At 42.0% G+C, this 16,079-nt stretch overlaps 1 long non-coding RNA gene across 1 annotated transcript; it reads left to right on the plus strand.

Annotated features, from left to right (window-relative positions):
- Positions 1 to 501: 501 nt before the first annotated feature.
- On the plus strand, positions 502 to 15,584 carry LOC140120639 (uncharacterized). Its single transcript, XR_011853925.1, has 3 exons — positions 502 to 648; positions 5,878 to 5,951; positions 15,457 to 15,584. It is a non-coding gene; the product is annotated as an uncharacterized lncRNA (long non-coding RNA).
- Positions 15,585 to 16,079: the final 495 nt, after the last annotated feature.

The following is a 16,079-nucleotide window of genomic DNA, read 5'->3' on the forward strand; positions in this document are numbered from 1 at the left end:
GATGAGAAGAGAAAGATCCATAAAAGGAGGAACTGAAAGGGCAGTTAGAGAGAAGAAAACAAAGAGAGCACAGTGTCCTTCAGGCTAATGGAGCAAATCATTCTGAGGAGTAGCTGGAGGTCCACAGTAACAAATGTTGCCGAGAGATCAAGAAGAATGAAGAGCAAATAGTCACCTTTGGAATTAGCAGTGAGGAGATCATTGGAGACTTTAGTAAGAGCAGTTTCAGTTGAGTGCAAAGTATGAAAATCAGATTAAAGAGGATCAAGGAGGGAGTTAGCTGAGAGATGACGGGTTATCTTATTCAAAATGTTATTAACAAAAATACAGCATTTATACAGATATAATTCCAACCTGTCTCTTACAGTCCTGGTGTATACAATTTTGACCTGGACCTAAACCTGTATCTTCTGAGTTTAGGGTCAGCAGACATCTCACTCTTCTGTCTGACGCTGTACTAAGCTATTCTCTGCTCTCTTTCTCTCTAGCCCCCACCTTTGCATTCTAGGATGAATTTGCACACACAGACACTGACTTCCTGCCAGCAAACAACAGATCGTGAGGAGAGAAAAGCTACAAGCTACAGACAGATAAGATCTTTTTCCAGGGGAGGGGGTGGCACTGCAGATCTGACAGTATGTGCTATAGGTAAGATATAGCAGAGTTGTGTATGTGTGTATATTATGCCTGTAATAGGAGAGCTGAGAATGTCATGTGTAATATGCATCTCATGGATCTCATCATTACTAGTAAAAGTTCAGAAGTTAAATGAAAGTGTATATAAACCTTGCTCCCTGATAATCTAAGCACATTGTCAGCACACAGCATTTCATAGCACAGAGGAATCATGAAGTGTCTGGTTAGAGAGTCCCCACCCACAATCTGAAATCTTACACTGACCATCACTAAGTGATAAGAGCTAAAAGAGCAATAAAACTGAGTAAAATGTAAAGTCAGGGTCTAAAATGATATTTGTATAAATATCACTAGGGGTTTGAAGTTTGAGAATGTTCTTTAATGGGCAAACCCCTTTAAAGTAGGTGGCCAAATCTTCAGCCCTAAGGTCTGTGACAGGTGGCTGCACCTTTGGTGTTAGTAAGGAGTGAAGAGTATCAAAGAGCCTTTTGGGGCTGTTAGAGAGAGGATATTAGATTATTGAAATAGACCTGTTTAGCAAGGTGAAGGGCACAGTTATAGGTTTTGAGCATAAATTTGAAGTGAAGAAAGTCTGAAGATGTGTGCGATTTTCTCTACAGACGTTCGGCAATCTTGCATAGTCACGCATTTAAATTGACGCGGCACGACGATCACCACTGCCCATGATGTCATCGTGGAGCAATGATCCTTCCCAATATGGTGACACACAACATCCCCGTTATGTAATTGTAAGACATTAGACTCCAATCAGTTCTGGCAACATCATGGATGTTATTGGCAAAGTGATTGAGCTGAATTTGAACCCGGGCTAACGTTTGAGTCTGGGTTTGTGGAGCCGAACTCGCAAAGTTTGTCACGGACCTAAACTTTGTGGTTCAATTTGGCGCAAAACGGAAAAATTCGGGAAACCCCATGAAAGTGCGGCCGCGGAGCCCTTAGTAAATGAGCCCCAGTGTGATAAATCTCCCTCATTGGAAAGTGTGACCAATCTGCCAGTGAGGAATACAAAAAATGATGCGGAGGAATGGCTGAACTTCCTAGTGACAATATTTAATATCCTATACCGTGCACTGGGAAGCTGGAAAAAATTTCCAAATGCTGTAAAATTGACAAAAAACACATTTGTGCCATTTTCTTTAGGGCCCTGTTTTTTACGGCTTTCTCTGTGAACCCCAAATGGCACCTCTCCTTTATTCTTTGGTTCGGTACAATCACGGAAATAACAAAATCATATTGGTTTTATTATGTTTTAGTAGGGTTTAAAAAATGCAATCTTTTGTACAAGAAATAATTCTTAATGTTGTCATATTCTGAGACCAACAACTTTTTTTATACTTTGGTGTACAGAACTGTGTAAGGTGTCATTTTTTGTGGGATTTCATTGCTACCGTTATGTGGACTATATGACCTTTTGCTTACTTTTATTAAAATTTTGATGTGTCAGCAGCAAACACCCCATGTGTATGAAGAGGGCTCAGACTGTGAGCACTCTTCATACATCCCATGGGAATGTTGTGGTGGCTTAAGGTGTAGCTCTGGGGGTCTTCAGCATTATATGTGCAACACCCCTGCCAACGTACAGGCAGAGGGGTATTGCGAATGAGGCCCTCCATGTGCATCTCTCCAGCAGGTGAGCCTGTGCAACTCGCCTCAGGGAGAATACAGTCATTGTTAGGCACCAGAAACTGTAGATACTGCCAGAACAGGCAAGGGTTAAGTATTGTAAGATTGTCATCCAATGATATTCCTTTACGTGAACTGGAGTGTGATTGGAGAGTGAGCCACCACCTGACCAGAGTTTAACAAAACCCCTGTACTGGAAGAGGCAAGATCTCTTAGGCCCCAGCTCCTGATAGAGGAGCAGTTCCTAGGCCCGAGCTCTCACCATAGGAGAAGATCTTGGAACCCAGCTCTCCTAGAGAGCACATCATCCGTCAGAGCATACAGAGAGATAGTGTGTAGCACACCTTCAGTGCTACACATAGAACTACCACCCAGGACAAAGCTGCAGCATCCAGTACTGGACACAGCTACATCCCAGACTACATCCACTACCAGGCTGGTGAACCAACTCCTGAGGATCACTCTCCATGACCACTCCAGTAATCTGGAATCAGCCTGTAATCCGGAATCTGTAACAGGATCGTTTGGCCCGTTGCCTACAGTTGTTCCAATAAAGAACCGTGAGTTATTTTGCACAACGTTGCCTCCGTCTGATTCCTGGATACAGCCGTATCACCATCACAGGCTCCCTATCCATTAGCCAGGGACATATATTACAGACACTAAGGGGTTGCCTCAGGGAGAACCAGTACCTCAGCCTTTCCCTCCATATTTCTTGCACACACCACCACTGGAGACCTGCCAGGCTGTAGGACAGCCCTCCGGTCCCCATACCAAGCACCGTGACATCAACGTGCCTAGGCCGCAACCGCCAGCAACTCCGGTATTCTGGGCCCCGGCTTCCTCCAGGCCTCAAGAAAAGGCTAGGCCCCGGTGGGGGATGTTGCATATGTCTACTTTGACAGATCTCCTCTGGGAGAGGAGTCAGCCTTGGGGGTTTCCAGTTGTATAGTCTTTTCTGGGGGTAACCATCATTAAACATTTGTCTCCAGTATTATAAGTGCCTGCTCCATTATTATTACTTTCTGGTTTGAGAATTGTATTTGTAGTCTGCTCTGGGATCTATACTTTATATACACAGTATTTGGTTTCGGGAATGGGATTTTGTTGTGTTCTGTGGTTATTGGTGCTAGTGCTCTGAAGTTGAGAGGTTTGACAATGCGGACCTCAAACCGATAAAGATTATACACTCCTGCTCTATGTGATATTTCTATTAGATAGAATGTTACTGATGATTTTAACAGAAGCTAATAATAAAAGAAATCCAAAATCTGTTCCCAAGCCTTTCACTCATGTATTCCAGTAACATTTTACTATAAAACCGAATTGTTTCAGTTTTTGTGTTGGAGTCAAGCATAAAATGAAATAAAGGCCTATTACTCTTATAAATCAAAGACGCCCTCCTCTGCAGAGTAGATTTATTTATTGGTTCAATTATATGTGTGGTACATAGTCATAAAGCATGAGGCGGGCTCTGGGTGCTATGTGTAATAGCGGCTCATTCTGATAATTGTGTGTCTGGGGAATACTATTTCAGAGCAAAGTGACAAGGAAAAATGGATTTTCAACAAGTCGGGGAGTAAAATCTCTTAGCTGCGTATCATGTTGTTATACAATGGTTTCAGCGTGTTATTAAATGTTCCGTTTTATGGAGGGAACTAAATCGGGAAAATAATCCACAGTATGAGGGGAATGGTAAATGCTAAGAAAACCAGAACATTAGAATACAGGACACATTTGTTTTGTTATAAATAAACTGTGACTGTTTTATACTTGCTAAGCTTATTGTATTATATAGGAGAGTGTTGTGGGCATGTTATTGGCATTTATGTAATCTTTCTGCTTTCACTGATGACCTATCCATAGGGGATGAGGTGAGGTGCAGTACCCCCTGGTGATCTGCTGTTTCACACTGAAACGAGAGCTGGATAGGACAGTCACTACACTATGGATGGAGCCGCCTGCTCTATGGTTTTCATGTGGATTGACAGAGAATGTATTATCTCCCATGGAAAGAAAAGGAATCCGCTGCGAAAGAGAAATGACCTTCTGTGTATATGAAGTCTGCATTTTATATCAATTTAAGTGAGGAAACATTGCACATGGGTTATGTCTTGTAGGTTTAAAGCTAGAGTAATCACATGTAATGTCCTATTTTCTCTGTGTATGTACCCCACGATCTGTAAAGTGCTGCAAAATATGATGGCCCATTATAATACTTCTCCTGAGCTGCACCAATTCTCTGGAATGCCCTACCCTGGGCTATCAGACTAATATCCAACCCCCAATTTCACTGTTCTTCACTGTGTTAACTTAAATGAAATCTCTTTATCGAGTAGGCGAAATACTCGTCCGAGCAATGAGCCGTTTCGAGTACGCTAATACTCAAACGAGCATCAAGCTCGGACGAGTATACTCGCTCATCTCTAATGCACATGAATGTTTCTTTCGTCCATGCGCTATCTGTGAAATACTGACACTACTTTCAATAGACTCATTTACATGAACACGTTTCTCACTGATCCATTTGGAGGCTGTAGATAAGTTCCATTCCTGCCGGTGTTTGCAGCTTAGGCTTTCCATAGAAGTCTATGGGGGCATGAAAAATACAAATGCCACACTGGTGTCATCTGTGTGCAGTCTCTATTTGAGTTTTCAGGTAACACCATCATGTGACCCTCCAAAGGAAAAGGTAGTGTCATCAATAGCCAGCCTTATATTTTTGGTGGATCCGCTAAAACAATTGACATATTGATAACACACAGACTATTATTGCGGACATACGGCTTGGCAATAGATTACACACTGATGGGAAACAGACCGCAAAGTAGACCACTGACCCATTGGGGCTCATTTACTAAGGGTTGCGCACTGCACTTTTGTTGGACTGTTCAACTTTTTCGGGGATTGCACGGCTTAGACAGGTATTTAACAGGTGTCTGTCCTGGGATTGTGTCGCTTGGATCATTTTTTGGCAGAGCTGCGCCGGCTTCCATGAGAAATTTGAGGGGCATGCCGTCGGACGATCCAACTGATTCGGACTGAGCGCAGGATTTAACTTTCAAATTGTGTCGCAAGCCCCAGCAATTACATGCACTACTCTGAACAGGGAAGCGACACATGCAGGATTTTGGGCGCACAATCTCAGTGAATTGCGGCACAGAGCATTATCGCCAGACAACGCACTTTCAGTGAACTCCAGTGGACAGGTAAGTGAATGAGCCCCATTGTCTGCAGCCTAAGAACTCCATATGTTGGTAAGAACATGTAAGAAATGAAAATGAATGCAACAGATTCCAAAGTTTCTTACACATAAGATAGTTATCAGCAAACAAGTTGGGACTTGATCAATGGTACGATTGTTGTTTGTACAAATAACATTTCCAACTAAACTGCCTAAAAAAAAAAATAGAAAATCACTGAATTTAGCAATCATCTCCTAAAATGTTATTTTGCCATAATTTCAAAATCAACAATTTTGGTACAACATGGATATACAGTATGTGCCTATATGGTGTTTACTGGATAAAGATAAAAACTTATGAAAAGTAAAATTAAAAAAGGACTATTTACATATCACTAATATTGTTGTTACAGAAATCATTAGATCTTATGCCTGAAAAATTCATCAGAAATGTGGACGTCAAAGGGAGAGGCGTCTGGAATGAATTGTAAGTGCAACATTTGCTTCATGTTCCATACAAGGTCACTCATTTATTATCTGCACAACTTATGGTTCAATAAAACACCTTGAAGACCAGAGCAGTGAAGACATTTGAAGAAAAGATGTCATCGCTGTTTTGTGACCTTGAGGAGCTGCCATGGAGTTAAAGGCGTGTATTATGCTGCCATAACTCATAACTAATCACACTACTTGATCTCACTCACTGTATACTGCCCTAAATTGTAGCCTGTAAGTCGAATCTTGTAAAAAATTGGTTGTGTGGCTTTTGTAATTTATTGCTTTTTTATAGACTATATAGTTTTTACTAGTTGTATGATGTACATAATACATGTGTATTACTTGTGGCATAATTATGCATATTACAAATGAGGCTTAGACTTCTATGTGTATGTGGGCCTGCATCAGGATAACCAAAAAATCAAGGTGATAGGCAGTGGAGTAGCAATGGGAGTCACATTGGTCACTTTTGCAACTGCCACCCCCTTTCCCGTGGCAACATTGGAAGAAGATGTGAATGTAGATGTCCATTTTTTAAGCATGGCTGGTGGGTGCCATTAGACAGCGCTGGTCAATGTGAAGAAATGGTGTGACATTTTTCACCCCCTAGGGCAGTGATGGCGAACCTTTCAGCGGCCGAGTGCCCAAATTGCAACCCAAAACCCCCTTTATTTATCGCGAGTTGCCAACCAAAAATTAAAGCAGTAATTTATTGCTCCCTGTTTTCAATCATATTCGCCTCCTGCCGACAGCAACACAGTAGAGAGATGGAAAATTTTCATCATTTTAGCTTCTTTCCAGTGTCCCTCTGTACACAGAGAATCATGGGGCCAGCAGAAGGTCCTCCAAAGATAATTCGTCCTTGTCTACTCATTCTCCCTCTTCCTACAGTCCCTAGTAACAAAGTAATTATCAAACTATGACTGAAAGCAGCATCTTTTAAGTTGCTTGTAATTCTTTGAGTCCTGTCTGATATGCTTGGACGATGGCCCGAGTGCCCACAGAAAGAGCTCTGAGTGTCACCTCTGGCACCCGTGCCATGGGTTCGCCACCACTGCCCTAGGGGAATGCAAGATCAGCTAACTACCGTTTTTGCAGACACCCCATGGATACATGGGCTCACGGGCAGAGGCAGTGCCCCAGCCTTTAGCATGGCACAAAACTCACTCATCAACCAGAAAGGCTTAGATATGGTGCAATGGCGCATGATACAAGCCATGTCTTGGTGGATGCAGCAAGAAGCTTAGACCCCTTGATGTATACATTGGCGGATTGGTATACCCTGCACCAGCCCACTCTGCTGGTGGCTCCTCCCCTCTCCATGCCCATATGGTGTGGAGGTGGCATAGTCGCAAATGCTTCTACACCAGAAAAATGACATGGAAGCTCTAATAAATTTCCCCCATAGTGTTCTTTAAAGTGTAAACTTCACACAACTTCATACTTCATACACAATTTCAGAAAAAAACTGAAATGCAGTAAAAAAAAGGAACACTTATCGAAATATAATATGAATATTAATCTTTTAATATTCACTTAAAGTTGTATTAAAAAAGATGAGGTTCCAAATTACATACAACCAATTTGCATGTTTCATGGAAAGCTTATACATCTCTTAAAAACTTAGTTGCCGGTCCTAATACTATGAAATCCTATACTGGAGTCACAACTAGTATTAGGAAGCATTAAAGGGGTATTCCAGTAATGAGCATACAAATGGGTCATTAAAATATAAGCTAATATAGACTGTAATGAAGAATTAAATGCTACTGGCCCTTTAATCAGTTGATTTTCTGTGCGGCGCAGACACAGGACAGAAGATGGCCGCTGGTCACATGTCCATATCACATGTCCTGCACCTGCCGGTATTCGGTTGGTTGCAGTGCATCCAGTATGGCCAGTGTTGTGGTGAGACGTCATCTCAGTGATGTCCTGTACAGTAATGGCAACTACACATCATTACTATGGTTACAGAGCAGGACTGAGTGTTATATCATCACTGGTAGCAGAGCATTAAAGGGAGAAGCTGTCATTGATAACTGAGGAATCATGAGGGTTGTAGTTATAGATAGCAGCCATCTTGGAGATAACTCCACCTACTCTAGAAAACCCATCTAGAAAAATTTTGTGAATCATAAAAGCAAACTATTTAAGCTCCGTTTTGCGACTTATGGCATTGAGGTTTATTGTATGAATTTATTTATAGCATTATGAATTTTTGTATTAGAAGATCATATTTCCAGAATTCCCCTTTAAGCAGTTACAACACAATGGCACTAAACCCCTAAACAGGTTTCTCAGCAAAATTGTCTCCAGAGGTCCAACAATATCAAAGGCCATGGCCTGTAGGTTTTGAGGAATTGAATTAACTATGATTTAAAAACAAAAACATGAATAGTAACAGGGTGACAATTGGCAATTCAGAATTATGGGCTGAATAGTTCTAAGACTTTTATGCAAATGAATAATGGATTTTCAATCCTGCTTGGTATGATGTGACAAGCCTGAAAGCTCTGAGACAAAGCAATGAGTGCATAATGCAGAATACTGGAAAGATGACCCAAATTTAGAATCTCCGCTCCTTGTGACTTTTAATTTTAGAGCATAAATCAGGGCAATCTTCTAGAGATGACTGCATACAGTGCTGACATTCACAAGCAAATATATTAACTGCCTATGTAGTTCTTCTCCCCTCTGACCTATTACATGATAAATGTATTAACCCTCACCATTATCATTTACTAAGATCAGGTCTGAACGCAGACATTCATTATTACATTTCACCTTTAATACAGAACACAATATGATATCCCTTGAAATGGAATACAGTTTAAATATTATCCCTTATCCACTGTATAAGAAATTGTGATTGTTTGTAAACTGCTGTAGAATATGTTAACCTCACAATACAAAGTAATAATACATTCTACCCACTTACCAGTGTTTTTTTGAAAAGACCAATTCTGTATCTGTTTTTCCTAACTTATTTATTAGACATAGAGTCAGTCCCCAGGCTACATACAAGATGGGCTCCATAGATTAGTTCTTAAGTTGAATTTGCATTTAAGTCAAAACTGTATATTTTTAAATTGTAGTTCCAGACAAAAAATTTTTTTTGCCCCAGTGACAATTGGAGTTTCAAAATTTTTTTTCTGTAATGGGACCAAGAATAAAGCTTCATTACAGACACCTTACTGCTGATTATTGCAGCCTGGGACTATAGTAAAGCATAAGTCTGGTGTCCTTAAGTAGGGGACCGCCTGTATTAGGTCCCAGTCTTGAGGGATATAAAACTACAGTTAGCCAACTTACTAATTAGAAAATAATTGTATCAGCCAAGTGCAAGGTATTAAGGCCACATTTAGTGGTATTAAATGGGTTTTCCCACGAACCAAGTTAGGCCCTATCCACAGGATAGGGCCTAACTTGCTGACTGGTGGGGGGTCTCAGTGAAGAATAATAATAGCAATGGCCAACCTATGTTACCTAAAAATCAGGGTACTCCAGTGCGTAGCCAAGAGACACAGCCCAGCACCTCCCGACACATTTTTTGATACAAACAGCTCTTTGTCAAAGGGTGGTGCTGAGGAAATGTCAGGGAGGTATACATTACAGGCTGACCAATCAGAGAAACCTACTATTTGCGCAAGCAGAGCTTAGTGGCTGGAAAAAATGTTGCATTCGGCCAGCCACCCCGCTGATCTGTCGCTCAAGCCACATAGCTTACACACCCGGCCAGTATTACCATCTATTAGAGGTAGGTTTCTCTGATTGGTCATCCTGTAATTTATATCACCCTATCACCCTGACCTCTCTCCAGCACCACCCCTTTGCAAAGAGCTGTTTGCCTTGAAAATCGTGTGGAGATGCTGGGCAGCGTTTCTTGGCTACACACTGGGGAACCCAGATTTTTAGGTGACATATGTTGGCCATTGCTATTACTATACATATATATCAGGTACCAGTATTCTTGTGACTGCGCACATGTAACTTTGCTGTCTTACTCTGCACTTGTATATCACTGTTTTCTGCTGTACATCTTCTTCTGGATAAAGTTTTAAATTGATTAATTTTACCTATATTCAATAAATGATGTAATTTTGCTGGTGTTGTTTTCTGTTTTTTTTCTTTCTTATCGGTTTGTATTGAGGGTTATAAAAGTCATATTCTAATCTTATGATAACCCATCAGTGTTTGATTGGTGAGACTCTGGTGAGGCGCTGAGGTCTGAATAGGATATGAAGCAGTAGCAGACGCTTTTATGGATGGGCCTCCGTGTCTATATAAACATTGACAACGGTCTTGAAAGTTGGAGAGGCCATCACTGTTATAATCCTGATGAAGTTCTTTAAGGTTTTACCTATGAGCATCAAAACCTGATTTGGTATGCTCTACCAATAGTGGAGGCACCAAATTAAGCTGAGCGAGAAAATATTAAGAACGGATCATAAAATCTACAGCACTAATATGAATTCTAGTTATCCCCTAGTTATCATGTTATACCCACCATTATGACACCACTAAAAAGGTGACCTGTAAACAAATGTATCGCACTGACACGACTGCTTTGGGATGAAACATAGAATTTAATTAGCCTCCCTTTTCACATCAAGCTCAATATTCCCCAACTTCATGTCATGTTCCGGATCAGAGACGTTTCTAGGCCACACTTGATCATGGCTGAAGCCGCACTAGATGCCTAATACCATCATGTCACTGATAAAAGTGTTTCAACAAATCAGTAATAATTTCAGCAAGCAGATGGTTGTTGGAATAACAGAACAGACTCATTAACAATGTGAAGCAACATTTTCCCTCGTGGATTGTTTTTGACAAGTGTTTGTATTTTCTTCTATTCCTATTGAATTGTGCAAATTTTTTGTCGTCAGCCACATTGAATGACTCATGAGAAGAGAAGAGAACACATGTTCCTGGACTTATGTGCCTATAATAAAATTACTTATCATCTATTAGTATTCATTTTAACATGTTGTATTACTGTATAAGATGCAATATATGCAAGTTTTTTTATAGTTCCTGCCCCCTACCTTCTCACCTGACACATGGACAGTATTCAGCAAGTACGTGCAGCATGTCCTGATTTTTTTGGCTTCTTCCATTGTACTATGTATGGGAATGATTTGGATAATGCAATGCATCCACAAGATTGAGGACAATGCTCCTGATGTTGAAGGTATATTCTGATATGTTCTTTATTACTGAAATGTCATCCGCATCACTGAGGTTGTATAATCTACTTGAGGTGAGGGGTAATACACTTACATTAAATCCTCGTCCATTGTTGTATTTCCGTTTCTACTCCCCACTTTCCAAAAGCCACTTTATATTCTCTGTTGACAGAGCAGCATATAAAGGCTTTTTATCTGTGGGACAAATTGTAATTCCTCATGACATCAGCTAATATTTCATGCTTGTACCTGGAAGCTGGAAAAAAATTCTATTACTCCTTCACTAGTGCCTGCTCTGCAGGGTCTCCTGTATTAGCGCCTGTTATAATAATAATTTATATTTATATGGTGCCATCATATTCTGTTGTGCTTTACAAATCAATGTATGTATAATAGCCGGCTCTGGGGTCTGTATTAGTAATGTACACATGTAGTATAATGCAGTAGTGGTTTCTGAGGTGGCATTTGTATTGTACTGTGGTTTTTGGCATGTCTAGGGTGCTGGTGTCTAATTTCTTAAACAATATACTGCACTAAAACTGTAATGTAGTATGTGGCAACTATACTTCCTCTGGCAGGGTAAAATATGCGCAACATCCCCCACCGGGGCCTAGCCTTTTCTCGGGGCCTGGAGTCAGCCGGGGCCCGCAGTACCTGAGTGGCTGGCGGTTGCGGCCTAAGCACGCTTGTGTCACGGTGCTTGGTATGGGGGAACCGGAGGGCTGTCCTACAGCCTGGCAGGTCTCCAGCAGGGTGGTGTTGGCAAGAAATGATGAGGGAGAGGCGGCTATAGCGGATCTCCCTGGGGCAACCCTTTGGTGTCTAGAGTATGAGTCTCTGTGTGGTGGACAGGGTGCCTGTGATGACGGCAGCTGTAGTAGCAGGGACCAGACGGAGGCAGAGGTTAAACTAAACAACTTACAGTTCTTTATTGGAACCGACAGGAACCGCAGCAACGTGCCTTTAACAGAGTAGTGGATTGCTGAGATGTACTTGGAGGGAGCCACAAGAGGTAGATCGCCAGCCTGGATGCAGAGGGCAGGCAGGGAGGTAGCTGTGTCCTAATAGGAAGCTTCAGCTTGTCCTGGAGTGCTTCAGGTATCACCCTTAAAGGTAGGATGATACCCCTTTCCTCACTATACTAGCTATTAGCTTCACTCTTCAGGCAGGGGCTAGGCTCACCTGCTCTTGGTCTGGTATGCTGACTGCACAGACTCCTCTGAGTTTCTAATCTGAGAGAGTAAACTCTCTCCTCACACTGCACTCTCTTCTCAGAGAGAACTAACTGCTTCTGGAAGTTTTCCAGGGATCTTGTTACTCCCCTGGTCAGGTGGTGGCTACTCCTCCAATTACATCTCAGCTCACAGCTCAGCTCACAGAGACAAAGTATAACACCTGTGATTGGCTGACACATATGACATCACATAAAGCAATTAACTCCTGCCTTACCAGGCAGGATCTACCACTGCAGAGTTCATCTGTGTTATGTAGTGACATGCTGTGAGGCTAATCAGACCCTACACAGGCTGCAAGCTACATGGTGGGACGTATTCGCAACCACTCCTCTGCCTTGCATCGGCGAGGGTGTTGCATATGTAACGCTGGATGACAGGAATCATCGATGGCACTCCATGCTCATCCTATTTAAAAAGTTATTTTCTGCATTTCCAGCATTGGGTGCTCTGTCACCCAGTTTGCATGGACTGTGCACATAATGCAGTGAAACCTCTTTTAGCAGGCACCCCAATTTTGAGACAAAAAATGGTCTTTTAAAGGGGTGGTCTGCTCATTGGATGGATCTTCTGTAGGGTATAATGGGAAAAAGGGGGTCTTTTCAAAGTGGTGGTCTGTTGGAAAGGTTGTACTGTGCCAGTAACATTTCATTTCAGGCATAACCCAGGTTGTCCTGCAGGTTCTACTGGCAAAAAGCTGCATATAAAATTTATTGAAGAATGGAAGTCCTGCTTGTATTGAAACATTATAGTGACAAAAAGTTTCTTAGGTCAGCAGAGAGGAAAACAAAACCTCAGCATGAGAAATAACCAGTTTTTTACATTTATGATACACATTGAAGGATTTTCCCATTACTCCCAGACTATTACCCACATTAATCAAATTATGTGCAGTCTGTTCTATGTACAGTTTTCCTATGAAAACTGGTGCACGGTCTTCATGAATCTGGAGCCCCTGTACTGCTCTGGAAGTTCATGCTGCAGAATTGTGGCGCACGTCAGTAATAAATGTGTCACAAACTCTGATTAACGCCCCATTTACACAGGCGTCATGGGGATGTACATACAGCCGCAAGTTTGTGGCACATAGGCACGCAGCGGTGGTATGGTATTCTATCATTTTCGGTCTGTACGGCCGTGCACCACTATCTCCTATGGAGAAGGGAGGGGGTCAACTCCTCCTTCTATGCCGCACGCAGACTCCTCTGAGTCTCTAATCTGAGAGAGTGAACTCTCTCCTCACACTGCACTCTCTTCTCAGAGAGAACTAACTGCTTCTGGAAGTTTTCCAGGGATCTTGTTACTCCCCTGGTCAGGTGGTGGCTACTCCTCCAATTACATCTCAGCTCACAGCTCAGCTCACAGAGACAAAGTATAACACCTGTGATTGGCTGACACATATGACATCACATAAAGCAATTAACTCCTGCCTTACCAGGCAGGATCTACCACTGCAGAGTTCATCTGTGTTATGTAGTGACATGCTGTGAGGCTAATCAGACCCTACACAGGCTGCAAGCTACATGGTGGGACGTATTCGCAACCACTCCTCTGCCTTGCATCGGCGAGGGTGTTGCATATGTAACGCTGGATGACAGGAATCATCGATGGCACTCCATGCTCATCCTATTTAAAAAGTTATTTTCTGCAATTCCAGCATTGGGTGCTCTGTCACCCAGTTTGCATGGACTGTGCACATAATGCAGTGAAACCTCTTTTAGCAGGCACCCCAATTTTGAGACAAAAAATGGTCTTTTAAAGGGGTGGTCTGCTCATTGGATGGATCTTCTGTAGGGTATAATGGGAAAAAGGGGGTCTTTTCAAAGTGGTGGTCTGTTGGAAAGGTTGTACTGTGCCAGTAACACGTTACTGTGCCAGTAACGTGTGCCCACCCAGGTTAAAGCTGCGGTCGTGTGGATACAGCCTAAGCAGTAACAGCCCCTTTAGTTGCATATTTTTTCTGTCTTGTCGGACACAAAACTGGCGCAGATACTTTATAGATACATGTACAAGCAGTTTGCACAATCTTTTCAAAGAGTTTGCATATAAAATGTAAGTTTTACAGAAAAAAAGATATTTGATATAATACCTTTCATTGCCATGTGCTCTGTGACTAGGCACTAGGCACCTGGGAGTGGCTATAGAGGAGCAGTTTCCATTCATTTTTCATTTATTTGAAAAGGACACACGGAGGTGCAGTTTCCCATCCTTGTAATAAGTAAATCAATAGAATTTGTAACAATCTTATATGCTCCTCCACTTACATTCTTCTTATAACATAAGTGTCAGGCTACCTCCTCAGACGGTGACACAAGCCGACACCTGGGACCGGTGGCAGCCGGTCTTCTCCAGAGCACGCCGCAAAGTGGGTTGGATTTGCTGCAGCATGGTACCACTAGGTCGTTCCACAGGTGCGACTTGTCCGCGGTGGCAGCCAAGGTTGAAATACAAAATCAGCAGGAAATCTCGTGGTCGGGGACAGGCAGGTGGTCAAAGCAGGAGGCAATAGTTCAGGGTCTGCGACGGAGCAGGAGGTCAGGGCTGGCAGCGGAGGAGCGGAATTGGGAACAGGTCTGGGGTCACAATGGGAGGTCAATACACGGGAACTAGTCACAGTGAAGAGCTTTTATTGAGGCATATGAGAAGCCGTCTTTAAAGGAATCCCGCAAAGTGGCCAGAGTGCTGGCCCTTTAAACTTGCGAGTGCTGGGGCCTGCGCGCCTTAGGGAATGGGAACCCGGGATGGTAGCAGGAGCTTGGAGATTTAAGCGGGGTGGGGAAGGGCCGCCACGGATAGGGGCATGGGTGTGCCTGCGACCCGAGATGTGGATCGCAGGAGCACCCGTGACAATAAGTATTGGTAATGGTGTCTACTGATTTAATGGGAGGCTTTTAGCAATTTATATAGGTCATTGAAGAGGTCAATAGAACTTACTACATCTGTGTCTCAATCAATTATCATTTTGAATATAAAGGCCTATTATTTCTTTATTATTACTATATTTCTGTTGTCATATTACTTGAAACAATTAAAATTTGGATGGTAATAAAAGGACTTTTTTTTCGTCTTTCAGCCACCTAAACCTTGATGCCAGCTAACTCCATTCTTACTTGACACTATGGAATCAGCAGAGTCCTCGAAGTCCTACTTGTCCCATGAGGACCACATGCAGTCTTCTTGTGAATTAAGCTAATAAGCAGCAATGGGCTCTAATTTATATAATTTCTAGATAAATAAAGTAATTTATTGACTGATGTGCATGAAGTGATTTTACAAATTAATCACATAAGCTATGTATAATTAAAGTCTATTAATACACACAGTTCTAGATACTTTAGTTCTCTTGTCCTGAATAATCAGTTGCCTAACCAAAACCTACCTAGGCGGCACTATGTGGACCAGTCTCTATATACATTAGAAACCTCTTCTCATCATTCATTCAGAGTGTACAGATAACGTCAGATACTTGTGTGATAAAAATAGGCGAGGTGATATTTTTCAAGGTTTCAGGGCATTAAGCCTTGTGTCTTTTTATGAAGCTGCTAGATCTTCAAGATAATTTTGACATTGTGATAACCAGCAGAAGGTTCATGGAGGTGTTTGACTATATTTAGATATTAACAGAAGCCTTTTATAAAAATAAACCATAGGAGATAATTAAAAGGGGGAATCCACTGCTGGTTATCACAAACTTAA

The sequence above is a fragment of the Engystomops pustulosus genome, chromosome 3 (assembly GCF_040894005.1).
Source record: "Engystomops pustulosus chromosome 3, aEngPut4.maternal, whole genome shotgun sequence".
Lineage (NCBI taxonomy): Eukaryota > Metazoa > Chordata > Amphibia > Anura > Leptodactylidae > Engystomops > Engystomops pustulosus.